The sequence below is a fragment of the Prosopis cineraria genome, unplaced genomic scaffold (assembly GCF_029017545.1).
Source record: "Prosopis cineraria cultivar Desert tree isolate PC_DT_omini unplaced genomic scaffold, ASM2901754v1 PC12, whole genome shotgun sequence".
Classification (NCBI taxonomy): domain Eukaryota; kingdom Viridiplantae; phylum Streptophyta; class Magnoliopsida; order Fabales; family Fabaceae; genus Prosopis; species Prosopis cineraria.
Genome location: NW_026555343.1, coordinates 7,624,321 through 7,630,320, shown reverse-complemented (window position 1 = coordinate 7,630,320; position 6,000 = coordinate 7,624,321).

The window sequence follows — 6,000 nt, the reverse complement described above, 5'->3', positions numbered from 1 at the left end:
CAACTTTTCAATTATCCAGGTCTTGAGGCATAATACTCTATTGACAATTATTAACGTCTAGAATTTCATATCATTTGAGCACATTTTCCTTGGATTTTTAATATATTTTAGCACAATTATACATATTTTGAATACTCAAGTTAGAAAAATGTATATATTGTTTGGAAATTCAAACCATGGCTTTATATTTGTATTTTAAAGCTAGTTTATTGATATTTTAGTTTAAGATTTAGTTGGATGCATTTTTAGAATTTTGTTGATGCTTTTGGAAGACTTTTGGTGAAGAAATCGAGGGCATAAAGGCTAAGTTTCATTAACAATAAAAACAGTGTAAAATTATCAAACTTGTCCCAAAGTAGCAATAGCAAAATAAAATGTTTTATTTAACTAATAAAGTTAGGGTTTTGGAGTATATATGACCTATTTTTTACTTTAGCCACCATTCTAGACTTCTTGGGAGTATTTTGGAGCTTTGGGTGTGCTAGGGCATGGATTTTGGTGGAGATTGAGCTTAAGTTTGAATATTAGAAGAGATTTTGATTTCATATCTTAGTTCTTCTCCATTCTCCTTTCTTTCCTTTTGTTCAATGTTTGTGCTAATATATTTGTATTTTCCATGAGTTTCAAAACATTTATAGCTAAACCCTTAATTTTAGATTATTTGAACTCTTCGTATAGATTAAATACTCAATTCCCTTTTGTATTTGTAATTAATAATATGATTATGTTGATTTTACTCCATACTTAATGCTTCTAGTTGATTGACCATCAATTAGATTATTGGGTTCACTTAATTAATACTTGAGAGAACTAGGTTAAGTATAAAACTTGAGTTAAATTGTGTGGGAACTTAAAATTTACAAGTTGAATGGATGGTTTCATTAATGAGGTAGAGATACACTTATTAACCTCACATAGTCACATAAGATTTGCAAGAAAAATTAGAGTTTAATTAATTAATTAAGAGATTAAGGGATTAATTAAACTAAACACCTACTTGGAGACTTGAGAGAGTAATTGTGGCTAATTTAGTATCTTTTATTAGCATAATTTATCATTAAAAGCAAAATATATTAGGGGTTGATTGAGTAATTTGAAGTATAAAAGAGGATAAATAATCCTGGGCCTAATTACTTTCAAAAAGTCTTGAATTATTCTCTTTACTTTATTTTCTAATGTTAATTTAATTTGTAAAATTATTTTCACCTAATTGTGTTTGACTCAACTTGATTAAATTCGCTAAATCTTTTGTTTAACCATTGTTTTTAAACAAATCTCCTTAGGAATGATACCCTACTCACACTTTATTACTTGTCACGGCCCGTGCACTTGTAGAGCATAACAACAATGGCAGCATAAAATGAGTCACTATTAAATTAAAAAAAGTGAAATAAGTATTCTATTCTTACCATGAACATTAAAGGGAAAATATATCTTTGAACACTTTCATTCTGCTGTTGCTTATGCAACAAAACATGTCCAATAAGTGTTACAACCTAACATACACATTCTTTATTAGTATGTCATAATACATAGAACTAGGGAGTAAGAAAAAAACACAAACTTATAGTATCACTTAACCATCCTCTAGGGGCAAGACAATGCAATTCCTCTCCTGTCACATAAAATCCTTCAATCTTAATGACCTTCTCCTTAACCTCATCTTTATTCCTCTACTGGGTTAAGTGGTGATAAAGCGCTCTACGTCGCTAGGCCTCCCTTCCTTCGTAATATTTGTCACATATGGGATTATATTGTAGGTTTGATAACCCTTTGAGACTTTCTCAATTTAACTCATTTTTACTGTCTTTATCTTTCTTATTTCCTTCTAGATTGGCTGGGTTATTGACATTTACTATCGGCTCAGTGTCTACATTAATGGTATACTCTACCTTACTATGATCTCCCACAGGTACATTTCTCATAACATGATCTCCAATGTCCTCCAACATATTCTTACTTCTTATATCCTCAAAAACAACCTCTAGTATAGACCTTACAACCTGTCTTCCCCTTTTCCTTTCCCCTTTCCCATTCTCTTTCTCTTTCCCCTTCTAATACTCTCGTCTCACATTGAAGCAAATTTTTATTAATCTTCAACAACTCCGTTGCAAGATTCTAACCAACTAATCCCATGATATATGAATAAATGTGTCTAAGGTTCTGCAACAATGACATGAGTAATATCAAATAAAATATTTTATGTTCTATTATAAATACAAACAAAAATACATGGTTACTTACTGGATGACTGAAAATGGTGCCAGGCACAACTATTAGAGGAAATACATTTGCTTTCAAATTCACATCCAGCCTTTTTTCAGGCTCTTTGCCTTACATAATTGTAGTAGAAGAAAATAATAGGATTTCTTGCACTATGTCTTTTTCTAATTGAACACTTTCATTTACTTTCTCATCCTCCCAAAACCAAAGTACCTCCTTTATTGTGGATCTTACAAGGGAAACTTTTCAAACAACAATACCTATAATAAAGTATATTAATTTTAAATTATAAATACTTGAAAAGAATACACATAATAAAAACTAATCAAAATGCACAATTTCAAAACAAATTTCACATTCTTACCATAAAAAAATAAAGGCAACTGCCAACGTATTTCCTTTCCTTACCTCTATCTACAACTATTTTGTACTCTTCAACCGCTTTCATCAACTCCCTCACCACAAGATTTGACCAAATGAAATAAATTATCATTGTCTTCTCATAACAAATCATTCTCAACAAATGCTGGGTTGTGCAATATCCCAAGTTTTCAACTTAAAAATTCAATTATTTAATAAGGGCATATTAGTTAAAGTAATCAGCTTATGAATTAACAATATTTTTGGATCACTAATAAGGTTTTTTTAATTTTTGGACAGCCTTGAAAGTAAGTTAAGATGATGTATGGGTCAATCAGGCTCGAGTAGGAGGTCAAAGTAGTACAAGGCACTTGTCCCATGTGTCACAATGCACGATTAGTTTTTAGGTTAAATTAGATGTGAAATGTATCTAATTTTAGAAAGGGAAAAAGAAAGAAATGAGAGAAAGGCGATGGAGGAGGCTCAGGGTCTACTAGGGCATGACTTTAGGAGCATATTGAAGGTAATACAAACTAGAATTATCATTAGGTAAGCTCCATTTTCCCTCTCTTTACCTTTTATGCAAAATTTTTATGGATTCGGTTATGTTGGGGCTTGATTTCATGTTTCCTTAGGATTTGACTGAACCCATTAGCTTAGTTAAGGTCTTGAAGAGTTAAATCAAGCTTCTAAACCTAGGTTTATAGACTTTATAGTGATTTGAAATTTTTGACTAGGGTTTGGACGAACGTTAAGTAAAATTTAAGAGTTTTAGAACAATGTGGGTTAAGGATTGGTGTTATTTGTGTGTTTTGATGTTAAATGAAACTAATGAAGTATGTTGGAAGTATTAATAGTGTAAAATTAAAATTTTGGGTATAATAGACACTCAAAATTTAGTGATTAAGGGGTTAAAATTAAAGTAATAATTGACGATTAATGCTTAATCATGTAGATTATTTATTGCTTGAGTGTTGATATGCAAGTAAACCTTGTAAAGCACAAGTTAGACCACGATAATCTTCTTTGGTAACAAAAAGGTTGAGATAATCAAATAATTCACTTTATTTGATTAAATACTTAACTATTTATGAGTAAATATGTAACCTTACATAATTGTGTTTTAAAAGTATTGCATACTGTGAAATGATTTCATTGTGCTTGAGAAATGATTTTCAAAATGATGAACTTATGATAGTTTTCCTTGTATGAGTAATTTATTATTTGAATACAAGTGTGCGATATTTATGAGAAATATGAGCACAATCATGATAGGGGTGGGAGTTCACCTATAGGAAGGAGTAGTAGAAGTCTATATGACATTTATCTCCTTAGTGTCTATTGAAGCATGATGTTGGAGGTTATCTCCTTAGTACCCATATAGGGTACAGTGTTGGAGATTTACTCTCCTTAGTATCAGAGAGAGGTGATGTTATAGTAATGACACCTCAAATTATGTATGGTAAGGGAAATTATAGTTCAGAAGTAAGATAGAATACCTTTGGCCGAGTGGTTCTACCACTGAGGGTATACTCAAAGCCAAAGTGTGTGATATCTGGTCTAATAGAGCCTATAGTTTTAGTCAAGGTGATATGGAGGTTTAAATGATAGGATGATCATACTAGAGGGTGAATATAACTTATGAATATAAAATGCTTATATTTAAATATGTTAAATGGTATTTTCACATATATAAGCTTTACTAGTTTACAATTGTGCATGTTAATTGATAGTTGTGAATTATTATAGTACCGAGATATTTATCTCATCCCATGGTTATATTTTACAGTGAGAGCTCCGTTAGGAGCAAAAAGAGGGAAGAGACCACTGAGGATTGAAGAGTGATAGTTTGTATAGCTTTTCCCCTTCTATTTTGGTATTGTAAGGAATTTGTGTCAATTATGCCAACTTAAGATCACGTATAGTTTTGTTATCACTCGCGTGAGAACTATGGTGTAAGGGTGTGTATCTCAGCCTAATGATGTCTCTATGTTGAAATTATAGTGCGAGGTCGAGATATTAGTACAAGTGATATTTTTATGTTGTTTATGTGCTGGATTGGCTAAAAAATATTATATGATATTATATTATTACCCCTTTGTGCTACTGTGAATTCAGGGTTTTAATGGTCAAATTTTGTGTAGACTGTTGTTGTTGTGATATAATTGCTCTATTAGGTTGTTTGTGGTTCACTTGAGTTAGTCCAAGTAGTTCGAAGGCTATTAGTACTAGGTTGTGGGTTTTGAACATTCTTATGTGTGTTTTGTATTGGAAATAGACTAATTTGTGTTCGGGTGTCTAGCTTTTAACTAGTTAAGTGTTTAAGTATGAGACCAATGCCAATAACTAGAGGGCTCAAAGAGCTATATGTGAATACTTGAATCGCTCAAATCGAATATTAGATGGTAAAGTGACACACTTTAAAAGTTAGTCCCTGAGCGTTGTCATGATAGTGGTTGTTGTCATGATAGCAAGGGTGTACTGTGGCATACTACACAAAAAGAAACATGATTCCTTTGTGCCATCCACCGTGGTGGATGGTACGTTTTTCTAGGAATTTTTTAGAATGTTAGTTTGATGTTTTTAATGATTGTAATTAGATTTGATGCTTATGCTATACTGTTTAACATGTTTTAAACTATGATTTGAGCTTAAACATTCTTTCAAAAAGGGTTTTTCTTGAGATCTCAATATTTAAACTCTTTACTTTCTAAACTCTTAGGTTGTGATAACTTTATATAAGAAATTTAATTAATCCTATTTATCACAATGGTATTGTTAAAGTGTTGTTCTGGTAATGTCAAGAAAAACATTATAGGTTGCACTTCTACTTGCAGGAGGACACAACAACATCTCAAGAGTGTAAAGAACAAACATGGCCTCAAACATTTCATTATATTCCCTTGAAATAATCATGGTCTTCACCTCACTAAAACGTTTGGTCAAAATTTGTCTTTAATATAGAATATACCTCCTTATTTAGTTCTCCTTCCTCCAAAATACCTACTCCCTCATTAGGCAGCCCCAATAAATTTTCAACTAGCCACCCATTGATCATTAGCCTCACATTTCTTATAGATATCGATGATTTTGCAGGATCAATGCATCTAATCATTCTTGTACAAATAGCATGATGCAATTTTGTGCACCTAACATCTATAATCCTACCAAACCTAATTTTTTCAACCCTTTCTTTCAAGTTTGCATTATTCCTCACATGCTCTGCCACTTTCACAAATTCTTTTGGTGAGCATCGTGTCAACATTTCACCTCCTTTACTTAAAGAAGCTCCTCCTATCCTCTCTCTTTCCTCTTTTGCCATTCTTGCATATTTACTCCTTTCTTCATCAGACAAGTTTTTTCATGCTTCTCTTGCAACTTGGTCAGCCTCTTAAATTCCCTTAAACTTGTCTTTTC